The sequence below is a fragment of the Coffea arabica genome, chromosome 7c (assembly GCF_036785885.1).
Source record: "Coffea arabica cultivar ET-39 chromosome 7c, Coffea Arabica ET-39 HiFi, whole genome shotgun sequence".
Taxonomy (NCBI): Eukaryota; Viridiplantae; Streptophyta; class Magnoliopsida; order Gentianales; family Rubiaceae; genus Coffea; species Coffea arabica.
This window is the reverse complement of record NC_092322.1, coordinates 32289850-32315934: the sequence shown is the minus strand read 5'-3', so window position 1 is coordinate 32315934 and position 26085 is coordinate 32289850. Positions and strand designations below refer to the sequence as shown.

General features: G+C 39.5%; 2 pseudogenes; both read left to right on the top strand.

Annotated features, from left to right (window-relative positions):
- The first annotated feature begins 130 nt into the window (after positions 1-130).
- LOC140010656 (uncharacterized) lies at positions 131-7426 on the top strand (annotated as a pseudogene).
- A 9596-nt stretch (positions 7427-17022) lies between these two features.
- On the top strand, positions 17023-24318 carry LOC140010655 (uncharacterized; annotated as a pseudogene).
- Positions 24319-26085: the final 1767 nt, after the last annotated feature.

Below are 26085 nucleotides of genomic sequence, written 5' to 3'. Positions count from 1 at the left end.
GCAATTTGACAGAAAATCCAACCCTAAATGAGTTTCTTTTCCCCCCTATCAGGTATTTTTCACAATTGCTATCCAAAGAAGCCCCATCATCACCAGATCCCGAAGTAGAGCCTTGAGACAGTCTGTAAACATGAGTTCAGCGCCTGAAGCTTCGGAAAGATCTGCTATGGTTACATCACCAGACTTCACAGCATTGGGAGCTCAGTTAAATGAGGTACTTGGCAAGTTCAATGAGTTAAGTGCTGAAATGGCCGCACAAAGGCGTGTAATTGATCAGCTGGTCGCTAGCAACAATAGTGGTGGGGTCCCAAACGACCAAGAACCTATTGATAATCACCCACCTGCACAAGACTATCAACCACCCCACACATCCAATACCCAAACACCTTTCTTTCCTCCTTGCGCTAACCCACTTGAAAATACCTTCACCCGACTAAATTCAGACTTTTCCTATATGCATCCGAATTATGTATTGGTGAACCCAACCAGTAGTCAAATCCCTCAAACCCATCCACAAACCAATCTGAACATTCCCCCCAACCCTCAGGGACCCCACCACCATACTGCAGAGCCTTTTGTACTGGATACTGGATCTCAAGGGAAGGCGGCGATGGAAGAACAACCTACACCCATTGATAAAGATTTGTTAAGAAGGTTGGACCGATTCGATGATTTTATGAGAAAGAATCAAGGGTTGAGCAGGCATGGTGGTTTGGACTATGATGAATTATGTCTTTTCCCAGATATTCAGCTACCGTTGGGATTCAAAACCCCTAAATTCAGCAAGTATGATGGAACTGGAAATCCTAAGACGCACCTCAAAATGTTTGCCAACAAGTTAGGTAAACCTGTGGATGATGAGAGTTTGCCTATGCGTCTATTTCCGGAAAGTTTGGAGGGAGATGCTCTAGATTGGTATTCAAATTTGAAGTCTGAAGAGGTCAAAACCTGGTTGGATCTATCAACTGCTTTTGTGAAGCAGTATGAATTTAACTGTGAGTTGGCACCAACACGAACCACACTGGAGGGTACGAAAAGAAAGCCGTCGGAAGATCACAAGACCTACGCAAAACGGTGGAGAAAGTTAGCTGCCAAAGTGGAGCCTCCTATGACTGAGGAGGAGATTGTTCGTACTTTCATCAAGGCTCACGATCCACCCTATTTTGAAGAGATCTTTCGCATGACTGGAAGTCCATTTGCTGCTATCATTAACAAATTGGAGGAGTATGATGAATTTGTCAAAGCAGGAAAGATTGTTAATGTGTCTGCATTAAAGTTGCAATTAGATGCTCTACAAAATCAAAGCAACAATGGGAAAAAACCCCCATTCAAGAAGAAAGAAGGAGAAACTGCTTTTATATGGGATCAGGGCCCGTCTTTCAGACCCAAAAACCATCCCACCTATTATTTTCCTTACCCGTATTACACCAATCCTCAACCAGTCTACCACACCACTACCCAATTCCATCATTCTCGACCAAATCATTTGAATACCTCGCCCTTACCTCCAACTCCACAACCTGTTTTTCAAAATCACTCTCGTCCCATTTACCATTCCAGACCAACCCTGCAAAACAATAACCCTTCTCAAAATCCTTTGCAAACCAGTGGAATTCAAACTCAGAGGCAATTTCGAACCTTCACCAACTTGGGCCGACCTATTGATCAGTTGTATGAGCAATTAAAAGCAGCTGGAAAAATTGGCACTGTTCCTCCCAAAATCTATCCTAGAGGTCCTCCTGCCGGTTATGATCCGCATGTAATCTGTGCTTATCATTCTGGAAGTCCAGGTCATACCACTGGCAATTGTTGGGCTTTAAAACATAAAATTCAGGACATGATTGACTCTGGAGACATCCTTCTCAGAAGAAAGGGAGAGCAGGGACCAAATGTTAGTAAGAATCCTCTTCCTGAGCATGGGAGCACTGTGGGGGTTATCATTGCTGATGAAGATTTTGTCGACCCCAGTCAGTACATTGTAGATGAAACTGAAGTAGTTGGCGTGATGGAGACTGACCATGCGGAGATGAGGAAACTACTGTTTGTTAAAGAGTCCATAACTAAGGATAGTGCTGAGAAAAAATTAAAATCTTTTGTGTTTGAGAAAGATGAGCCGTTTATGGTAGAAGGAGGGCCTTCCGAGGTTGACAATTCTGAGGTTCCTTTTATTTTGGATCTTCCTTCTTTTGAATGGGATATATCAGAGCCTGCCATTCTCGAATTTCCAGAGCAAATGCCTGTCAATAACTTGCAAGAGGTACCATGGAACTACGAGGAGCCCAGTCTGTTAATTGGGGGTAAAGATTGTTTGAAGGAAGATATATCTACTATTACTAGATCTGGAAAAATTGTGGGAAACTCCGATATTGATGTTCAATCCAGGGCCAAAGTTAAATCTCCAACACCCAAGCCTCGTGTGTCTGAAAATGAAGCTGTAGATTTTCTGAAAATGCTGAAAAGAAGCGAGTACAAAATAGTGGAGCAGTTGGATAGGATGCCTGCTCAGATTTCTTTTTTGAATCTTCTCTTGACTTCCGAGCTGCACAGAGAAGCATTGCTCAAAATTCTGAACGAAGCTCAAGTCCTTAAAGATATTCCGGTGGATAAATTTTCTAACATTGTGGGGAATGTACTTGCCGCTAATCATATTACCTTCTCCGATGATGATCTGACTGCAGAAGGGATCGGGCATAACAGAGCTTTGTATATATCGGTCCGTTGCAATGGAAAGCTGTTGCCGAGGGTTTTAGTGGATAATGGGTCAGCGTTGAATATCTGTCCATGGAACACTCTCACCAAGCTTGGATTTCTTGATATTAAACTCCGTCCATCTGCAACTGTGGTTCGAGGATTTGATGGTTCAAGGAGGGAATCTATGGGTGAAGCAGATCTCGTATTGGAGATAGGCCCTGCTCAATTCCAAGTTACTTGCCAAGTCATGGATTTCTCCAGTGTTTACAACATTTTACTTGGAAGACCTTGGATACATGCTTCCAATTCAGTGCCATCTTCTCTGCATCAAATGTTGAGGTTTATTACGAATGATCAACTCATTACTGTATTTGCTGAGGATGACTGTACCATGATCATTGATGCAAAATTCAAAGGTGAAGACAGAAAAGGGACTCCAATTTCATCTCATCATGTTGCTGACATAGTCTCTGTAGGATGGGCATCTAGGGATAAGTCGTTCACTCAATCAGATTTGCCAGAGGCCAGTATTATGATGGCTAGGGAGATGATCCGAGGCGGATACGAAATAGGAAAAGGTCTTGGGAGGGAATTGCAAGGAATTTTGGAGCCAATAGAGATCCCGACGCAGAAGGATACATTTGGACTGGGATTTCATCCAACTGCTAAGGATAGAAAGGAAATGCAAGCTCGGAAACAAGCCGAAAAGAAGGGCAAGCAAACTGCCTTATATATCCCTCCGCTATATCACATTTTTCCTCGTCCATCGGAGGTGATTATGCCTGAAACGAAGAATCCTGTGGAGGAGATTGAAGTGGACCTGTCTCAGCTATTTGTCGGGGCTACTTGTGAGGAGGAGCCATCGGAGAATGCAGAATTTTTGCCAATTACCAAAGGAGCTATTCAGAATTGGACTGCTGATTATCTTCCCTCTCGAAGGGAATTTCGGTAAATTTAAGGGGATTGTCTTTTGTCTAGATCACATCCAGATAGGACAGTAGTCTGGATCTTTTGTTAAAAGAAATTGCTTTCATCTTTTAAACCTTTATTCTTGTTTCAGTTAATATAACTTGCTTTGTTCAAGAAAATTGCTGAAACGAAAATAAAGGTTTGGGTTAAATATGTCTTTAAATAGCAATCATGTCTGTATATTTATCTTTTTGTGAAGTCACGATGCTTTTTGAATTTAATGAAATGAAAGGCTTCTCCAGTATTTGCTATTTGTTTATTACTTATGTTCTATTCTATTTTCAGATGGCCACAAATAAAATCTTTTGACCCTTTGGATGTCACCATTTTGGAATTCGATGGCTGCAACCTCGATATCTCTCATGAACTTGAAATCATGCAATCTGAAATTCAAAGCGAGAGCGATATTGAGGAAGAATTTGAGTCTATTTCAAGGGATTTAAAACAGTATGAAGAGAAACCCAAACCCAACTTAGAAGAAACAGAAATCATCAATATTGGCACGAAGACGGAGGTTAAAGAAGTTAAAGTCAGCATTCATTTGAATAGGAAACAAAAGGAGGAAATGATTGAATTCTTAATGCTTTTTCAAGATGTGTTCGCATGGTCATACGATGATATGCCAGGAATCTCTACAGACATAGTGGTTCACAGGTTGCCAACCGATCCAAATTTTTTACCTGTAAAGCAGAAGCCACGTAAATTCAAACCATAAATGAGTCTCAAAATAAAGGAGCAAATCGTGAAACAGCTCAATGCTAAGATAATCATGGTGTCTCATTATCCCATCTGGCTATCGAATCCTGTGCCAGTGCCTAAGAAATCTGGGGAGGTGCGAGTATGCGTTGATTACAGAGATCTGAATAAGGCCAGTCCGAAAGATGATTTTCCTTTGCCAAATATTCATATTCTTTTGGACAACACTGCTGGACACGAAATTGAATCTTTTGGTGATTGTTTTGCTGGGTATCATCAAATCTTAATGGCAGAAGAGGACAGAGAAAAAACCTCTTTTATCACCCCATGGGGAACCTTTTGTTATCGAGTGATGCCTTTCGGGTTGAAGAATGCTGGAGCCACTTATCAGAGGACAATGACTACCATGTTCCATGACATGATCCACAAAGAGATGGAGGTTTATGTGGATGATATCATAATTAAATCCAAGAAGGTTGAGGACCATTTGGTTGATTTAAAGAAGCTGTTTGAAAGATTGAGGAAGTATAATTTGAAGTTGAACCCTGCAAAATGTGCTTTTGGAGCTCCGGCGGGTAAGTTATTGGGTTTTATTGTCAGCAAAAAGGGTATAGAGATAGACCCTGCGAAAATAGAAGCAATTCGAGATATGCCCATTCCAAAAAGTCAAAAAGATGTGAAGAGTTTTCTTGGAAAGATCAATTTCATTGGCCGATTCATTGCACAGTTAACCTCTACCTGTGAGCCTCTGTTCAAACTGTTGAAAAAGAATGCGCCGATGGATTGGAATGAAGATTGTCAGCAAGCTTTTGATAAGATCAAAAATTACTTGTTAAATCCTCCGGTCTTAGTGCCACCTCAGCCAGGGAGACCTCTGATTATGTATTTGTCTATTCTTGATGAGGCTGTTGGATGCGTTCTGGGACAACATGATGAATCTGGGAGAAAGGAGCAAGCCATCTACTATCTGAGCAAGAAATTTACAGCATATGAGGCTAACTATTCTTTCCTTGAGAGAAGTTGTTGTGCTTTAGCATGGGCAGCTCAGAAGCTGAGACATTATTTGCTCGGTTATACCACTTACCTGATTTCCCGTTCCGATCCTCTGAAATACCTGTTGGAAAAGTCGATGCCCACGGGACGTATGGCTAAGTGGCAAATGATCCTTTCCGAATTCGATATTGTCTTCACAACGTAAAAGGCAGTCAAGGGTCAAGTTATAGCAGATCATTTGGCGGAAAATCCAAGAGATGATGATTACCAGCCATTGCATACCTACTTTCCTGATGAAGAAATTCTGTTCGTTGGAGCAGTTGAGAACATGAGTGAGCAGCATCTTGGATGGAGGTTATTTTTCGACGGTGCGTCAAACTCTTTTGGAGCTGGAATTGGAGCAGTTTTAGTGTCGCCTGAAGGGAAACATTATCCTGCTACTGCCAAATTACAGTTTCCGTGTACTAACAACATGGCTGAGTATGAAGCTTGTATTTTTGGATTGAAAATGGCATTGGACATGGAGATCAAGGATCTGATAGCATTCAGTGATTCTGATTTACTTGTGCACCAGACGCTTAAACAGTGGGTAACTCGGGATTCAAAAATTATGTTGTATCATTGTAACTTGCTTAGTTTGGCCAGCAAATTCAGGAATTTGGAACTCAGACATATTCCCCGCACTCGTAACGCCTTTGCTGATGCTTTAGCTACTCTGTCTTCGATGATCCAACATCCAGATGAGCTGGTGATTGAACCTATACAGATCCAACTTCAGAATAGGCCAGCGCATTGTCTGGTTACAGAAAGGGTCACTGATAGTCGCTCCTGGTACAAGGATATTAAGGAATTCATGAAAACGGGATCTTACCCTCCTGATACTGATTCTGTTGCAAAAAGTTTCTTACGCAGGATGTCAGCAAGATTTTTCTTGAATGGAGAAGTGCTGTATAAGAAAACATCTGATTTGGGCCTTTTGAGATGCATCAATGAAGAGGAAGCCGATTATATGATGAAAGAAGTGCATAGTGGGGTTTGTGGGCCACACATGAATGGGCATCTACTGGCTAAGAAGATCATGAGAACAGGATATTTTTGGCTTACCATGGAGCATGACTGTGTAGATTTTGTTAGAAAGTGTGTTAAGTGTCAAATGCATGGTGATGTTATACGTGCTCCTCCTACAGAATTGCATAGTATGACTGCTGCATGGCCATGTTCGATCTGGGGAATGGATGTAATCGGAACTATTGATCCTCCTGCTTCAAATGGGCATCGATTCATTTTAGTGGCAATTGAATATTTCACCAAGTGGGTTGAGGCCGCGTCCTATAAGCACGTGACTAAGAAAGTGGTGTCGGATTTCTTGAGAAATAATATCATCTGTCGTTTTGGGGTACCAGAGACGCTGATCACTGATAATGCCAAAAACCTCAACAATGATATGGTGGATGGATTATGTGAACAGTTCAAGATCAGACATCGAAATTCTGCTATTTATAGGCCTCAGATGAATGGAGCCGTTGAAGCCGCAAATAAAAATTTGAAAAAGATTATCCGTAAGATGACTGAAGCACACCGGGATTGGCATGAGAAGCTGCCTTATGCACTAATGGCATACAGAACTACCATCAGAACTTCTACTGGTGCAACTCCTTACTCTCTTATGTATGGAATGGAAGCAGTCCTGCCTGCAGAAGTTGAAATTCCTTCCTTGCGCATTCTGATGGAAGCTCAGATAAAAGAAGCTGAATGGGTCAGAGAACGTCAGGAGCAGTTGTCTCTGATTGATGAAAAGAGGTTGAATGCCGTGTGTCATGGACAATGTTATCAGCGACGAATGGCTCGGGCTTACAACAAAAAAGTCAAGCCCCGCTTATTTGAAGTTGGAGATAAGGTTTTGAAACGGATTCTTCCAATGCAAGATGAGGCTAAAGGGAAGTTTGCTCCCAATTGGCAAGGACCATTCATTATTAAAAAAGTGCTATCCGGAGGAGCGCTTATTCTTATGGAAATGGACGGTCAAGTTTTTCCCCAACCAATCAATGCAGACATGTGCAAAAAGTTTTTCATTTGAAGAAAAAAAAAAAAAAAAAAAAACACTGCAAGAGACGGATTTCAGGCATACTTCCTCTCATTTTTCCATTTCGATATTCTACCCCTAATTTTTCTTCTTTCCTTTTGACTTTTCATAACCATTTTCCTTTTCGCTTGGTTGTCCCTTAAGATCACTAACCCCATACTGGGGCAATTCGTTTCTTAAAAAAAGAGAGAAAAAAAATAAATAAAAAATAAAAAAAAGAGAGAGAAAATAGAGATTCTGTCAGAATTAAACTGGGACAAATTTTATCTCTTTCTCACCCTAGATCGGGGTAAGTTTTGAAAGAATACTATCTCAAATGATTGCAAACCCATCATATGATCCGCTGTCAAGCCTTTCAAGCCTTAACCTTTCCTTTGCTACTCTATCCGATCCTAATCACAAGAACCAAAATTGCCGAATTTCGTCTTTTGCAGTACTTTGAAAAAAAAAAAAAATTTTTCAACTAGCAAATGATGTAAATACAAACTTTTCTGAAACATGTCAGAGAAGATTGTCTCACTGATGCTACTCATTATCAGAGTATGACTGCAATGATACAGTTGGGATTAAACTTGTCTTGTCTATGTCTCTGGGTGAAAACCTGAAAGGGCACCTTCTCTAAAAAAAAAAAAAAAAAAAAAAACAAAACAAAACAAAAACAAAAAAAAAAGAAAAAAAGAAAAAAAATTGAAAATGAAAAGGGTGGGGGTAACCTTAGTGAAAACCCGAAAGGGCGCTGAGGTAGGGTTTTGGAGTACAAGAGAATCAGCGGCAGAGAAGAAGATGTTGAGGTCTGAAAGCTGGTGACTATGTTGATTTGGGTCTCGTTTATACTGTTGTTCTTTTGCCGACAATGAATTCCAAAATGGATGACTACGAAAGGGTCAGATGGAACATTTTTCCTCATCAAAGGCCATCCTCTAAATACGAATCCAAATTTTGATCCTTGGGTCTGTATTCAAAAATTCAACAATTTTGTTTTACTATTCTATTTGCAATTTATTTATTCTGTATCATTACTTATTTTACATTAGCATTATTGCATAATATTTTTTTTTATTTTTAATTAATTGTTTAATGTTTCTCATTCTTTGGGTCTTATTCAAAAGACAATCCCTTATAATTTATCCCACGGAAGTCATGAAATCGAAAGTCCTGTGATAATAAAGTACTGTCAGTTGACATTCAACAGTTGCAAGGATTTTGAAGGGGATTACCGACCGAACCTAAGGGAGCGATTTGGCGATACTGAAACTCATGTTTACATGGTTCTCAAGGCGAATGGATCACATGGTGGCGGCAGTATCTTCATTACCACTGTTTCGTTTCTTCCTTTTTTGCAGGAAATTATGTGACACAATACTGGCTTAATTAAACATGATTCACACTGAGGCAAACGGTAAAAGGACTGAGCTCCAAGTGTTGCTATACATTTCCGAAAAAAAAAAAAAATCATCATTATTCCCTTCCTTTTAAAGTTTGAAAAATCAAAAGAGTTGCAAGTCCGCCAAGTAAGTTTTCTTGGTTTATTACTACTTGAGCAACATGCATTTTAATCTTTCAGTTTGATGGTATTGAACTTGCATTTTAATTTCTTTCAGTGTTTAATTGGGCTCGGGTCAATCCCACCAATCTGTTAAAAAAAAAAAAAAAAAAAAATCAAATCAGAAGATCATATTTAAATTTCTGTTGGTGAGTCTCAGCGTCCACCACGCACCCTTCTATCTCCCATTCTTGACAATTTAAATTCCTGTTAGAGCGTAATCGCGTCCCTCCGCGCGTCAATTTAATTTTCTGTTGGTGAGTCTCAGCGTTCACCGCGCACCCTTCTACCTCCCATTCTTGACAATTTAAATTCCTGTTGGAGCGTAATCGCGTCCCTCCGCGCATCAATTTAATTTTCTGTTGGTGAGTCTCAGCGTCCACCGCGCACCCTTCTACCTACCATTCTTGACAATTTAAATTTCTGTTGGTGAGTCTCAGCGTCCACCGCGCACCCTTCTACCTCCCCTTCTTGACATTTAATTTCCTGTTGGAGCGTAATCGCGTCCCTCCGCGTATTTTTTTTTTCTAAAAGATCAAATTTAATATCTTGTTGGTGAGTCTCAGCGTCCACCGCGCACCCTTCTACCTCCCCTTCTTGACATTTAATTTCCTGTTGGAGCGTAATCGCGTCCCTCCGCGTATTTTTTTTTCTAAAAGATCAAATTTAATATCTTGTTGGTGAGTCTCAGCGTCCACCGCGCACCCTTCTATCCCCCTTCTTGACAATTTAAGTTTCTGTTGGTGAGTCTCAGCGTCCACCGCGCACCCTTCTACCTCCCCTTCTTGACATTTAATTTCCTGTTGGAGCGTAATCGCGTCCCTCCGCGCATCTTTTTCTAAAAGATCAATTTAAATTTCTGTTGGTGAGTCTCAGCGTCCACCGCGCACCCTTCTACCACCCCTTCTTGGAGCCTAACCGCGTCCCTCCACGCATCTTTTTTCAAAAAAAAAAAAAAAAAAAAAATCAAAAAACTCAAATTTAATATCTTGTTGGTGAGGTCTCAGCGTCCGCCGCGCACCCTTTTACCCCCATTCTAAGCAATCACATTTAATTTTTTGTTGGAGCGTAATCGCGTCCCTCCGCGCATCTTTTTCTAGTTATGAGAAGTTATGTTTCTTGACTGTTTTGATTAATAATTGTGTTGTCTCATTCATTTTGTATTTCATGTTTAGAAGTTCTGATAACTCAGACTTTTTCGACTTTGCAAAAATCACAGTTGGTCAATGCACTTGTTTCATTGTGGTTTACTTGTAATTCGAACTACGTTTGACCTGATTCCCATGGTGGGATACGTAGGCAACTCTACATGAGTTCGGTCACATGTTTTGCAATATTATCGCATCATTTTGTCCAATAATTTCAGCCAAGTGTTGGCTTGTTTATTTTGGCTCAGGTACAGCTAGAAGAGACAGGTAAACAATTTGGTGTCTACGTCTTTGTCTTGAGTTTCTTTGAAACTCTAGACAAAGAGGGGCAAGCTGTAGACACCAAATTTTTGTCAATTTTTAATGTTTTCCTAAATTTTTATCTATTTAATAAGTTATCTATTATTATTATTATTAATGTGTAATTTTTCTCATTTTTGCAGGTTTATTTTAGAAAAGAAGAAAAAAAACAACAACAAAACAAAAACAAACAAAAAAAAAAGGGAGAAAAGTTAAAAGCAAAAAAAATTCAAAAAAAATTCAAAAAAAATCAAAAATCAAATCAAAATCAAATTATTACTAAACTTACACATTTTCATCATTTTCTCTACCAAAACCCCTATTAACCCATTCTACACTCAACTCCCAGGGGCTTTTCTTTTCATTTGGCAGAAGCCATCATTTTGAAGGAAACCAAACCCATTTGACTCCCTCTTAGCCATGAGTTTTTGCTCTGCCAACACTCAACATTTGCAGAGGAAAAAACACGCACAAAAAGCTAATTTGGCGACCCATTTTTCCTCACTCGGCTCTCTCTGGAAAAAATCAGACAGGCCACAAAGAAAAAAAATTCTCCACTCTTCCTCCCCCAAAAATACATCCCTCGGCCCTCTCTAGTTTCAGGAGACCAAAAAGACAAGCCACAAAAAGGAAAAAAAGCACTCCAATCCCTCTGGACTCACTGGGCAGAGGCAGAAAAAAAAGAAACGCACGAGAGAAGAGGAAGGGAAGCTCTCGGAATTTTGCAGCCTGACCCCTCACTCTCCCTCTCTCGGACTTGGGCGGAGGAAACAAACAGAACAGAGAAAAAAAATCGTCCCCAACTCCTCTCGGTTCCATCTCAACCTCACACACACCTACATTGAGGTATTTTTTTTAGTTTTTGTCTAGCACATTAAATCAATGCTTCATTGTTTAGTTTTCTTTCATTTCTGCTGGCTGCCTCGTATTGTTGTTGTTGCATTGCTGAAAATTGGGAAATGGCATGAACTAGATGAAGGAAAAGGAAATGATGTCTGTGAATGCATATTAATTGTTTGAAAAAATGCCAAAAAGATTTTAGGGACTGTTTTGCCTTAATGTAGTCTTTTATTATTGTTTTCTGGTTAGTTAAAATCATAGTTGTATTGTAGAGGTTATAAGGAGTATTGTAATATATTTTTTATGATTTTTGGTGAAAGATTTGGGTGTTTTAAAAAATAAAAACTGGACTGTATTTTGACTTTTTGGCCACTTTCAGATCATCTTTTGTAAAAACTAACTCCGGAAATGGAACCTACGCGAAAAATCGAGTGAGGGGGTGTATTTTGGTGAAATTTTGTGATCGGAAAAATGGCCGGCGACCGGCGGTGGCGGCGCCGGCAGCCGCCATGTCAGCCATGGTTGGCGGTGGCGAGGAGCTTCAGCCGGCCAGCCAAGGAAAAGAAGAACCGGAAGGGTAGAAGAAGAAGGAAAAGAAAAAGAAGAAAAAGAAAAGAAAAGAAAGAAAAAAGGGGATTGGGCTAATGTTTATTTTTTCGGTTGGGCCAAGAGCTAGTTTTGTTAGGTTTTGGGGTTGGGCTTTGGTTTATGTTTCTTTTGGGTTTCGGTTGGGCTGGGAGGTTAGAGCCCATGTGTTTTTGGCTGGGTTTGAGTGATAAAAGACGGGCTGGCCTGTGTGTTTTGGCTTGGGTTTTCAGTTGGGCTTAGGTATGTTCGGCCCAAGTAAAATAAAAAGGGAGGCCCGATGCCCTTTTCTTGCCCAAATCAGAAACGAACTTGCACTTTAGCCCCTATTTTTTGGAGTAGTTTCATTGTGGCCCAGAATATTTTAATTTTATTTCATATAGGTCCTTATAGTAATTTCACTTTGGTCCCTAAAATTTATCTTTCATTTAATTTTGACCCCTGAACTTTGAAAAAATATAATTTTTGTCCCCAAAAGTTTTTCAATTTTTGCAATTCAGTCCCTAATGAATTTTGACTCTTTTTATTGTGATTGTTTCTTTTATTTAATAGCTAATTATGTCGCTTTTGAATATATTTAACTTGCAATTTTTAGATGTTCTTAAATTTCTTTGCGTTTGACATGTTAACGTGAATTTAGTGTTTTAACATTATTATTATTATTTTCAATTAAAGTGGTGCCATGATTCTTTTGTTCATTGTGAGTATAAATAGGACAATTTGACTCCATTTAGTCACCACTTCAAACGGGAGGTACCCCTATTTTTATTATTTCAATGTCAATTATGTGCTCTTATGTGCTCCTATGTGTTCCTATGTGTTTATATATTTTTATATGTTTTATTTATTGCATTTAAATGTTCATTTAAATTTTCTTATATTATATTTGTTTAGTTTATTTTTATAATGATTCAAGAGGTATTTAAATACCTCAAAAATGTAATAGATAGGATAATTAGATTTGTTTTATTATATTTTTTCCTTCTAGTTTGTAGTTAGGCACTCCCCGATGTAATAGATAGGTTGCGTGTTTATGTGGCTTATGTGTTATGTGTTTTATCCGCTTTTCTTAGGATTCTGGCATCTAGATATTATGTCTACGTGTTATGTGTTACGTGCTCTTATGTGTTTATTTGTTTTAATTTATGTTTTATTTGTTTCACTATGAATTGTTAATGCATGACGTCATCACACTAGTCCAACGCTAGTTGTGACTTTTTCCTCTATTTACTTGCTAGTCCAATGCTAGTAAGGATTTTTAGAAATGGGTTAGTCCAATGCTAGACCCTCTAGGCCGACTTGCGCTAGATTCATTTTGTGTGATATTCATTACATTTTCATGCATATTTTTTTATCTTTAGGATTTTTCTCATATTGTATAATATTCCCTATTACATTACCCCATATCCTCTATATGTGTTAATCATGTCATTTAGAATTGCATTTCATTTAAATTAGTTCATTTGCCTGTTCATATTAGGAGAATTATTCTTTAAATATGGGAAATGGGGTGATTATAACTTTTTAGTTTAAATACTCCATTAATCCCTACATAAGAAAATCATGTCACGAATTTTTGTCCCCCATACCCGTTATGCTTGCATTCATTTTTCTTTGCTCACTTATACCTTATGTATATAATTTAATTTTCTTTTCTTTTCTTTTAATTTCATCATTTGCATACTCGTGACACCTTCAAGGAATTATTTTGGCCTTCGCAATTAATGTGATTGGTTCAATTAAACCCTTGAATGAACATTTTGATCTTTTCGATATTTTATAAATTTAGGTTTGCATCTATGTAAGAAACATCCAAATATGATAAAATCAAGGGTTAGATTAGGAAAATTTTGGCTAAAACCTCGCAACTAGCTTAGACTAGGTTGAAAGGGTGCCTTAGGTTTGAATTAATTGAACCTTTGCCTTCCCTTTCTTCAACCGTGACTCCCGAACTCATTTTCTCTGTTTTCAAAGACCTGGAGTTGTCGAAAAGGGTTTTATTTTATTTTTGTAAAAAATATTTTTTGGGTGACTTGGTACACCAAAATCCCATACCAAGTGGCGACTCCTATTTTTTCTTAAAAACCCTTTTAGACTAAATTTTGGACCCAAATTGTCGCATTCTTTTTAAGTCCCATTCTAGGTCCTTTTTTTTTATCTATTATTAATAAATCACATCTTTTTATAAACACCTTCTTATTTACTTTCTTTTCCATCGCGAAAAATGGGGCGCGACAACTTGGCGACTCCACTGGGGACGCTAGAGAGTCCAAGCACTTGGTTTAGTCGTTTTTTCTCTTTTTAACCCTTATATTTATCATATTTGGATGTTTTAGGTTGCATGTTTCTTTTTTAGGATGTTTTGCATTTCACACTCGTAATCGTTCCTCGTCTTACGTGTATGTGATGAATGGCTTATTTATTCATTTATTTATTTTTTCTCGTATCGCGCTTTGCATTTGGGTGGGGGAAAATATCACCGTAGAGCCTCCACACGTGTTTTAATTATAATCTCTCCCCTCAAAAGGAAGCACTTCATACGTGCATGCATTATTTTTACCCTATTTTTATTTTTCTCGTGGGCGCCATCCCACATCTCCTTGTAGGATTAGGATCGATTTCCTTAGGTAGGCGGATGGTGTGCTCTGTGCCCATAACGATGCCTAAGGGATCACTCAAGCCACCGACCGAAGGTTTTGGGATTGATGACCCTTAACTTTTTGGTCTGAAGGCTTGGGAGCCTGAAACCTTATCGAGTCTAGATGCATTAGTAAGCCAAACCTCATGCATCCATATTAGAAATTACCTATGATAGAGTCAACCTATCCAATTAGGAACACTAAGCACGAGGGGAGGGATTTCACCCCTCTTTCTGTGCTTTATTTACTCTTCATTCTTGTATCATTTATTGTCACAATGTGTTATATGTTACTTGTTGAACTAACATCTTCTTGTTTTCCCTTTTTCTGCATACACAAACTTTAGAAATAAGAGTCCTAACATGGTACTCGTTTAAGATGAGACCGCCTCTTATATCAAGCATGTTTAAATTTCAGTCAATTGCATATGCATATGTATTGCACATCATTTTAGGCTTACCCCGGCATTTAAAGGGGGTACTTTTAGGTCACATTTCAATTATTTCATTGTATATTTAATATGCTTTAATAAATTGTCATCATGCATTAACCATAGAGGGAATGCCGCATAGGGAATCCCACGGTAGGAATAAGTCACATTTTGTCTCGGATATGTAATCCAATGAGACTTGCATGTTTATGATTTTGTATGGCCTAAGGGGTAAAATCCCGAGGTAAGGTACTAAGAGTGAAATTCCTCCTCAGATGGCTCCGTGCAGAATGCTGAACCAGATACCTCGGGAACTAACGGACTGGAAAAATGATATGACACATGAGGTGAAAAGACTGTTCAAATATGTGGGATATTTACCGAGTCTTCTAAGCATAACCCCAAATGTTGCAATCATTCAAGCTCTACTTGGGTACTGGGATCCAGAAGGTTCTGTTTTTCGATTCGGTGAATGTGAACTAACACCAACTTTAGAAGAAATAGAAGGATTATTGCAGATACCTGGAAAAGGTTATCCTATGATATATCCAACTAATGGAACAAGGGAACAGTTTTATAGGTTTTTGGGATTAAGGCAGGCTAGTATGAACCAACATCCGGATGCGAGATCATGCCCGTTAGAGTTTCTGTATGAACGATTTGGAGAAAGAGGGTCCTATGAACAGTACCGAACCGATTTTTTTATAAGTAAGGAGCAATGGGTAGAGAAGCGAGTGCAAGCGTTTGGATTAGCTTTGATCAATTTGTTGTTGTTCCCGCAAAAGCATGGAAAGATCACATTTTTCACTATCAACATGGTTCAGAGCCTATTTTCAGGGATTAATGGAATGACCCCTACCTTGGTGCCTGTAATCATTGCCGACATCTTCACGGCCGCTACTGAATGTCAAAAGAAGAGAGGTTTCTTTTATGGGTCAAATTTGATACTCCAAATGTGGGCAATGGAGCATCTAGCGAAGAGAACGCTCAATCCTTTGGGATCTTGTCTCCCCGCAGAGAATTGGATCGAATCACACCGAGAAAGGGTCAAAAAGTATTATCGAATTGCATCTCCGACTCAGTTTATTCAAGAGTTCGATAACCTGGCACCTGAGAAAATACAATGGGTTTTGGATTGGACGAAAGTTAGGGATCCGGCTTTCACGACTACCCAACACAGTTTTATCCCCCTAGCAGGCACCAATGGATTGGTCGCATATGTTCCGCAACGAGTCATGAGGCAATTCGGGTATCCGCAAAGAATTCCGATGATACAAGAGATTGAAAATATCAGACTCAACACAGTTGCTGAAAGTCGGAGCATGGTATTGGAAGCTTGGGGAAATCTTCTTAGTTTAGAGAACTTGCACTTGGATCAAGTCAACAAATTGGAACCTAAGATCATTTCAGAATATAATGAGTGGATCAAACTGACAGTCGAACAAGCAAGAGAGAAAGCACAGTCTGCTTCCGCTAGCCCTGAAGAACAGATAGACAAGCTAAAGAAAGAGCTCGAGGATTATCAATTACAACTTATAGTGGCCGACCATGCCCTGGAAGACGCCCGAGCACAATTAAAGTGGGAGACAAGAAAAACTGAAAAGTTGGAGAGAGCCCTGGATGCATTTGACAAAATTCGAGAAGGAATTCGGAAGCTTAGTATAGGAAGTTCTAGGGAGTCTCAACGTACTAGTTTAGCAAGGCATGAGGATTTTGTAAAAATGGTCAGTCGAACCATCAATGAAGCTGTACAAAATGACTGAACTTGTCAGTGGTTAATGAGAATTTCTACTTGAATTTCTACATTCACTTACAGGTTTGAAATTGGAATTTTACCCCGAAGGTATTGCATCATGTTAGGCCGACCCTTGGCACAAAAAGGGCTCCCCATAGGACATGCATCCGAATTATTTAAATATCTACTAACTCATGTTTTTTTTCCTTTCTTTTTTTCTTTTTTCTTGAATAAATTACAGCAATTTGACAGAAAATCCAACCCTAAATGAGTTTCTTTTCCCCCCTATCAGGTATTTTTCACAATTGCTATCCAAAGAAGCCCCATCATCACCAGATCCCGAAGTAGAGCCTTGAGACAGTCTGTAAACATGAGTTCAGCGCCTGAAGCTTCGGAAAGATCTGCTATGGTTACATCACCAGACTTCACAGCATTGGGAGCTCAGTTAAATGAGGTACTTGGCAAGTTCAATGAGTTAAGTGCTGAAATGGCCGCACAAAGGCGTGTAATTGATCAGCTGGTCGCTAGCAACAATAGTGGTGGGGTCCCAAACGACCAAGAACCTATTGATAATCACCCACCTGCACAAGACTATCAACCACCCCACACATCCAATACCCAAACACCTTTCTTTCCTCCTTGCGCTAACCCACTTGAAAATACCTTCACCCGACTAAATTCAGACTTTTCCTATATGCATCCGAATTATGTATTGGTGAACCCAACCAGTAGTCAAATCCCTCAAACCCATCCACAAACCAATCTGAACATTCCCCCCAACCCTCAGGGACCCCACCACCATACTGCAGAGCCTTTTGTACTGGATACTGGATCTCAAGGGAAGGCGGCGATGGAAGAACAACCTACACCCATTGATAAAGATTTGTTAAGAAGGTTGGACCGATTCGATGATTTTATGAGAAAGAATCAAGGGTTGAGCAGGCATGGTGGTTTGGACTATGATGAATTATGTCTTTTCCCAGATATTCAGCTACCGTTGGGATTCAAAACCCCTAAATTCAGCAAGTATGATGGAACTGGAAATCCTAAGACGCACCTCAAAATGTTTGCCAACAAGTTAGGTAAACCTGTGGATGATGAGAGTTTGCCTATGCGTCTATTTCCGGAAAGTTTGGAGGGAGATGCTCTAGATTGGTATTCAAATTTGAAGTCTGAAGAGGTCAAAACCTGGTTGGATCTATCAACTGCTTTTGTGAAGCAGTATGAATTTAACTGTGAGTTGGCACCAACACGAACCACACTGGAGGGTACGAAAAGAAAGCCGTCGGAAGATCACAAGACCTACGCAAAACGGTGGAGAAAGTTAGCTGCCAAAGTGGAGCCTCCTATGACTGAGGAGGAGATTGTTCGTACTTTCATCAAGGCTCACGATCCACCCTATTTTGAAGAGATCTTTCGCATGACTGGAAGTCCATTTGCTGCTATCATTAACAAATTGGAGGAGTATGATGAATTTGTCAAAGCAGGAAAGATTGTTAATGTGTCTGCATTAAAGTTGCAATTAGATGCTCTACAAAATCAAAGCAACAATGGGAAAAAACCCCCATTCAAGAAGAAAGAAGGAGAAACTGCTTTTATATGGGATCAGGGCCCGTCTTTCAGACCCAAAAACCATCCCACCTATTATTTTCCTTACCCGTATTACACCAATCCTCAACCAGTCTACCACACCACTACCCAATTCCATCATTCTCGACCAAATCATTTGAATACCTCGCCCTTACCTCCAACTCCACAACCTGTTTTTCAAAATCACTCTCGTCCCATTTACCATTCCAGACCAACCCTGCAAAACAATAACCCTTCTCAAAATCCTTTGCAAACCAGTGGAATTCAAACTCAGAGGCAATTTCGAACCTTCACCAACTTGGGCCGACCTATTGATCAGTTGTATGAGCAATTAAAAGCAGCTGGAAAAATTGGCACTGTTCCTCCCAAAATCTATCCTAGAGGTCCTCCTGCCGGTTATGATCCGCATGTAATCTGTGCTTATCATTCTGGAAGTCCAGGTCATACCACTGGCAATTGTTGGGCTTTAAAACATAAAATTCAGGACATGATTGACTCTGGAGACATCCTTCTCAGAAGAAAGGGAGAGCAGGGACCAAATGTTAGTAAGAATCCTCTTCCTGAGCATGGGAGCACTGTGGGGGTTATCATTGCTGATGAAGATTTTGTCGACCCCAGTCAGTACATTGTAGATGAAACTGAAGTAGTTGGCGTGATGGAGACTGACCATGCGGAGATGAGGAAACTACTGTTTGTTAAAGAGTCCATAACTAAGGATAGTGCTGAGAAAAAATTAAAATCTTTTGTGTTTGAGAAAGATGAGCCGTTTATGGTAGAAGGAGGGCCTTCCGAGGTTGACAATTCTGAGGTTCCTTTTATTTTGGATCTTCCTTCTTTTGAATGGGATATATCAGAGCCTGCCATTCTCGAATTTCCAGAGCAAATGCCTGTCAATAACTTGCAAGAGGTACCATGGAACTACGAGGAGCCCAGTCTGTTAATTGGGGGTAAAGATTGTTTGAAGGAAGATATATCTACTATTACTAGATCTGGAAAAATTGTGGGAAACTCCGATATTGATGTTCAATCCAGGGCCAAAGTTAAATCTCCAACACCCAAGCCTCGTGTGTCTGAAAATGAAGCTGTAGATTTTCTGAAAATGCTGAAAAGAAGCGAGTACAAAATAGTGGAGCAGTTGGATAGGATGCCTGCTCAGATTTCTTTTTTGAATCTTCTCTTGACTTCCGAGCTGCACAGAGAAGCATTGCTCAAAATTCTGAACGAAGCTCAAGTCCTTAAAGATATTCCGGTGGATAAATTTTCTAACATTGTGGGGAATGTACTTGCCGCTAATCATATTACCTTCTCCGATGATGATCTGACTGCAGAAGGGATCGGGCATAACAGAGCTTTGTATATATCGGTCCGTTGCAATGGAAAGCTGTTGCCGAGGGTTTTAGTGGATAATGGGTCAGCGTTGAATATCTGTCCATGGAACACTCTCACCAAGCTTGGATTTCTTGATATTAAACTCCGTCCATCTGCAACTGTGGTTCGAGGATTTGATGGTTCAAGGAGGGAATCTATGGGTGAAGCAGATCTCGTATTGGAGATAGGCCCTGCTCAATTCCAAGTTACTTGCCAAGTCATGGATTTCTCCAGTGTTTACAACATTTTACTTGGAAGACCTTGGATACATGCTTCCAATTCAGTGCCATCTTCTCTGCATCAAATGTTGAGGTTTATTACGAATGATCAACTCATTACTGTATTTGCTGAGGATGACTGTACCATGATCATTGATGCAAAATTCAAAGGTGAAGACAGAAAAGGGACTCCAATTTCATCTCATCATGTTGCTGACATAGTCTCTGTAGGATGGGCATCTAGGGATAAGTCGTTCACTCAATCAGATTTGCCAGAGGCCAGTATTATGATGGCTAGGGAGATGATCCGAGGCGGATACGAAATAGGAAAAGGTCTTGGGAGGGAATTGCAAGGAATTTTGGAGCCAATAGAGATCCCGACGCAGAAGGATACATTTGGACTGGGATTTCATCCAACTGCTAAGGATAGAAAGGAAATGCAAGCTCGGAAACAAGCCGAAAAGAAGGGCAAGCAAACTGCCTTATATATCCCTCCGCTATATCACATTTTTCCTCGTCCATCGGAGGTGATTATGCCTGAAACGAAGAATCCTGTGGAGGAGATTGAAGTGGACCTGTCTCAGCTATTTGTCGGGGCTACTTGTGAGGAGGAGCCATCGGAGAATGCAGAATTTTTGCCAATTACCAAAGGAGCTATTCAGAATTGGACTGCTGATTATCTTCCCTCTCGAAGGGAATTTCGGTAAATTTAAGGGGATTGTCTTTTGTCTAGATCACATCCAGATAGGACAGTAGTCTGGATCTTTTGTTAAAAGAAATTGCTTTCATCTTTTAAACCTTTATTCTTGTTTCAGTTAATATAACTTGCTTTGTTCAAGAAAATTGCTGAAACGAAAATAAAGGTTTGGGTTAAATATGTCTTTAAATAGCAATCATGTCTGTATATTTATCTTTTTGTGAAGTCACGATGCTTTTTGAATTTAATGAAATGAAAGGCTTCTCCAGTATTTGCTATTTGTTTATTACTTATGTTCTATTCTATTTTCAGATGGCCACAAATAAAATCTTTTGACCCTTTGGATGTCACCATTTTGGAATTCGATGGCTGCAACCTCGATATCTCTCATGAACTTGAAATCATGCAATCTGAAATTCAAAGCGAGAGCGATATTGAGGAAGAATTTGAGTCTATTTCAAGGGATTTAAAACAGTATGAAGAGAAACCCAAACCCAACTTAGAAGAAACAGAAATCATCAATATTGGCACGAAGACGGAGGTTAAAGAAGTTAAAGTCAGCATTCATTTGAATAGGAAACAAAAGGAGGAAATGATTGAATTCTTAATGCTTTTTCAAGATGTGTTCGCATGGTCATACGATGATATGCCAGGAATCTCTACAGACATAGTGGTTCACAGGTTGCCAACCGATCCAAATTTTTTACCTGTAAAGCAGAAGCCACGTAAATTCAAACCATAAATGAGTCTCAAAATAAAGGAGCAAATCGTGAAACAGCTCAATGCTAAGATAATCATGGTGTCTCATTATCCCATCTGGCTATCGAATCCTGTGCCAGTGCCTAAGAAATCTGGGGAGGTGCGAGTATGCGTTGATTACAGAGATCTGAATAAGGCCAGTCCGAAAGATGATTTTCCTTTGCCAAATATTCATATTCTTTTGGACAACACTGCTGGACACGAAATTGAATCTTTTGGTGATTGTTTTGCTGGGTATCATCAAATCTTAATGGCAGAAGAGGACAGAGAAAAAACCTCTTTTATCACCCCATGGGGAACCTTTTGTTATCGAGTGATGCCTTTCGGGTTGAAGAATGCTGGAGCCACTTATCAGAGGACAATGACTACCATGTTCCATGACATGATCCACAAAGAGATGGAGGTTTATGTGGATGATATCATAATTAAATCCAAGAAGGTTGAGGACCATTTGGTTGATTTAAAGAAGCTGTTTGAAAGATTGAGGAAGTATAATTTGAAGTTGAACCCTGCAAAATGTGCTTTTGGAGCTCCGGCGGGTAAGTTATTGGGTTTTATTGTCAGCAAAAAGGGTATAGAGATAGACCCTGCGAAAATAGAAGCAATTCGAGATATGCCCATTCCAAAAAGTCAAAAAGATGTGAAGAGTTTTCTTGGAAAGATCAATTTCATTGGCCGATTCATTGCACAGTTAACCTCTACCTGTGAGCCTCTGTTCAAACTGTTGAAAAAGAATGCGCCGATGGATTGGAATGAAGATTGTCAGCAAGCTTTTGATAAGATCAAAAATTACTTGTTAAATCCTCCGGTCTTAGTGCCACCTCAGCCAGGGAGACCTCTGATTATGTATTTGTCTATTCTTGATGAGGCTGTTGGATGCGTTCTGGGACAACATGATGAATCTGGGAGAAAGGAGCAAGCCATCTACTATCTGAGCAAGAAATTTACAGCATATGAGGCTAACTATTCTTTCCTTGAGAGAAGTTGTTGTGCTTTAGCATGGGCAGCTCAGAAGCTGAGACATTATTTGCTCGGTTATACCACTTACCTGATTTCCCGTTCCGATCCTCTGAAATACCTGTTGGAAAAGTCGATGCCCACGGGACGTATGGCTAAGTGGCAAATGATCCTTTCCGAATTCGATATTGTCTTCACAACGTAAAAGGCAGTCAAGGGTCAAGTTATAGCAGATCATTTGGCGGAAAATCCAAGAGATGATGATTACCAGCCATTGCATACCTACTTTCCTGATGAAGAAATTCTGTTCGTTGGAGCAGTTGAGAACATGAGTGAGCAGCATCTTGGATGGAGGTTATTTTTCGACGGTGCGTCAAACTCTTTTGGAGCTGGAATTGGAGCAGTTTTAGTGTCGCCTGAAGGGAAACATTATCCTGCTACTGCCAAATTACAGTTTCCGTGTACTAACAACATGGCTGAGTATGAAGCTTGTATTTTTGGATTGAAAATGGCATTGGACATGGAGATCAAGGATCTGATAGCATTCAGTGATTCTGATTTACTTGTGCACCAGACGCTTAAACAGTGGGTAACTCGGGATTCAAAAATTATGTTGTATCATTGTAACTTGCTTAGTTTGGCCAGCAAATTCAGGAATTTGGAACTCAGACATATTCCCCGCACTCGTAACGCCTTTGCTGATGCTTTAGCTACTCTGTCTTCGATGATCCAACATCCAGATGAGCTGGTGATTGAACCTATACAGATCCAACTTCAGAATAGGCCAGCGCATTGTCTGGTTACAGAAAGGGTCACTGATAGTCGCTCCTGGTACAAGGATATTAAGGAATTCATGAAAACGGGATCTTACCCTCCTGATACTGATTCTGTTGCAAAAAGTTTCTTACGCAGGATGTCAGCAAGATTTTTCTTGAATGGAGAAGTGCTGTATAAGAAAACATCTGATTTGGGCCTTTTGAGATGCATCAATGAAGAGGAAGCCGATTATATGATGAAAGAAGTGCATAGTGGGGTTTGTGGGCCACACATGAATGGGCATCTACTGGCTAAGAAGATCATGAGAACAGGATATTTTTGGCTTACCATGGAGCATGACTGTGTAGATTTTGTTAGAAAGTGTGTTAAGTGTCAAATGCATGGTGATGTTATACGTGCTCCTCCTACAGAATTGCATAGTATGACTGCTGCATGGCCATGTTCGATCTGGGGAATGGATGTAATCGGAACTATTGATCCTCCTGCTTCAAATGGGCATCGATTCATTTTAGTGGCAATTGAATATTTCACCAAGTGGGTTGAGGCCGCGTCCTATAAGCACGTGACTAAGAAAGTGGTGTCGGATTTCTTGAGAAATAATATCATCTGTCGTTTTGGGGTACCAGAGACGCTGATCACTGATAATGCCAAAAACCTCAACAATGATATGGTGGATGGATTATGTGAACAGTTCAAGATCAGACATCGAAATTCTGCTATTTATAGGCCTCAGATGAATGGAGCCGTTGAAGCCGCAAATAAAAATTTGAAAAAGATTATCCGTAAGATGACTGAAGCACACCGGGATTGGCATGAGAAGCTGCCTTATGCACTAATGGCATACAGAACTACCATCAGAACTTCTACTGGTGCAACTCCTTACTCTCTTATGTATGGAATGGAAGCAGTCCTGCCTGCAGAAGTTGAAATTCCTTCCTTGCGCATTCTGATGGAAGCTCAGATAAAAGAAGCTGAATGGGTCAGAGAACGTCAGGAGCAGTTGTCTCTGATTGATGAAAAGAGGTTGAATGCCGTGTGTCATGGACAATGTTATCAGCGACGAATGGCTCGGGCTTACAACAAAAAAGTCAAGCCCCGCTTATTTGAAGTTGGAGATAAGGTTTTGAAACGGATTCTTCCAATGCAAGATGAGGCTAAAGGGAAGTTTGCTCCCAATTGGCAAGGACCATTCATTATTAAAAAAGTGCTATCCGGAGGAGCGCTTATTCTTATGGAAATGGACGGTCAAGTTTTTCCCCAACCAATCAATGCAGACATGTGCAAAAAGTTTTTCATTTGAAGAAAAAAAAAAAAAAAAAAAAACACTGCAAGAGACGGATTTCAGGCATACTTCCTCTCATTTTTCCATTTCGATATTCTACCCCTAATTTTTCTTCTTTCCTTTTGACTTTTCATAACCATTTTCCTTTTCGCTTGGTTGTCCCTTAAGATCACTAACCCCATACTGGGGCAATTCGTTTCTTAAAAAAAGAGAGAAAAAAAATAAATAAAAAATAAAAAAAAGAGAGAGAAAATAGAGATTCTGTCAGAATTAAACTGGGACAAATTTTATCTCTTTCTCACCCTAGATCGGGGTAAGTTTTGAAAGAATACTATCTCAAATGATTGCAAACCCATCATATGATCCGCTGTCAAGCCTTTCAAGCCTTAACCTTTCCTTTGCTACTCTATCCGATCCTAATCACAAGAACCAAAATTGCCGAATTTCGTCTTTTGCAGTACTTTGAAAAAAAAAAAAAATTTTTCAACTAGCAAATGATGTAAATACAAACTTTTCTGAAACATGTCAGAGAAGATTGTCTCACTGATGCTACTCATTATCAGAGTATGACTGCAATGATACAGTTGGGATTAAACTTGTCTTGTCTATGTCTCTGGGTGAAAACCTGAAAGGGCACCTTCTCTAAAAAAAAAAAAAAAAAAAAAAACAAAACAAAACAAAAACAAAAAAAAAAGAAAAAAAGAAAAAAAATTGAAAATGAAAAGGGTGGGGGTAACCTTAGTGAAAACCCGAAAGGGCGCTGAGGTAGGGTTTTGGAGTACAAGAGAATCAGCGGCAGAGAAGAAGATGTTGAGGTCTGAAAGCTGGTGACTATGTTGATTTGGGTCTCGTTTATACTGTTGTTCTTTTGCCGACAATGAATTCCAAAATGGATGACTACGAAAGGGTCAGATGGAACATTTTTCCTCATCAAAGGCCATCCTCTAAATACGAATCCAAATTTTGATCCTTGGGTCTGTATTCAAAAATTCAACAATTTTGTTTTACTATTCTATTTGCAATTTATTTATTCTGTATCATTACTTATTTTACATTAGCATTATTGCATAATATTTTTTTTTATTTTTAATTAATTGTTTAATGTTTCTCATTCTTTGGGTCTTATTCAAAAGACAATCCCTTATAATTTATCCCACGGAAGTCATGAAATCGAAAGTCCTGTGATAATAAAGTACTGTCAGTTGACATTCAACAGTTGCAAGGATTTTGAAGGGGATTACCGACCGAACCTAAGGGAGCGATTTGGCGATACTGAAACTCATGTTTACATGGTTCTCAAGGCGAATGGATCACATGGTGGCGGCAGTATCTTCATTACCACTGTTTCGTTTCTTCCTTTTTTGCAGGAAATTATGTGACACAATACTGGCTTAATTAAACATGATTCACACTGAGGCAAACGGTAAAAGGACTGAGCTCCAAGTGTTGCTATACATTTCCGAAAAAAAAAAAAAATCATCATTATTCCCTTCCTTTTAAAGTTTGAAAAATCAAAAGAGTTGCAAGTCCGCCAAGTAAGTTTTCTTGGTTTATTACTACTTGAGCAACATGCATTTTAATCTTTCAGTTTGATGGTATTGAACTTGCATTTTAATTTCTTTCAGTGTTTAATTGGGCTCGGGTCAATCCCACCAATCTGTTAAAAAAAAAAAAAAAAAAAAATCAAATCAGAAGATCATATTTAAATTTCTGTTGGTGAGTCTCAGCGTCCACCACGCACCCTTCTATCTCCCATTCTTGACAATTTAAATTCCTGTTAGAGCG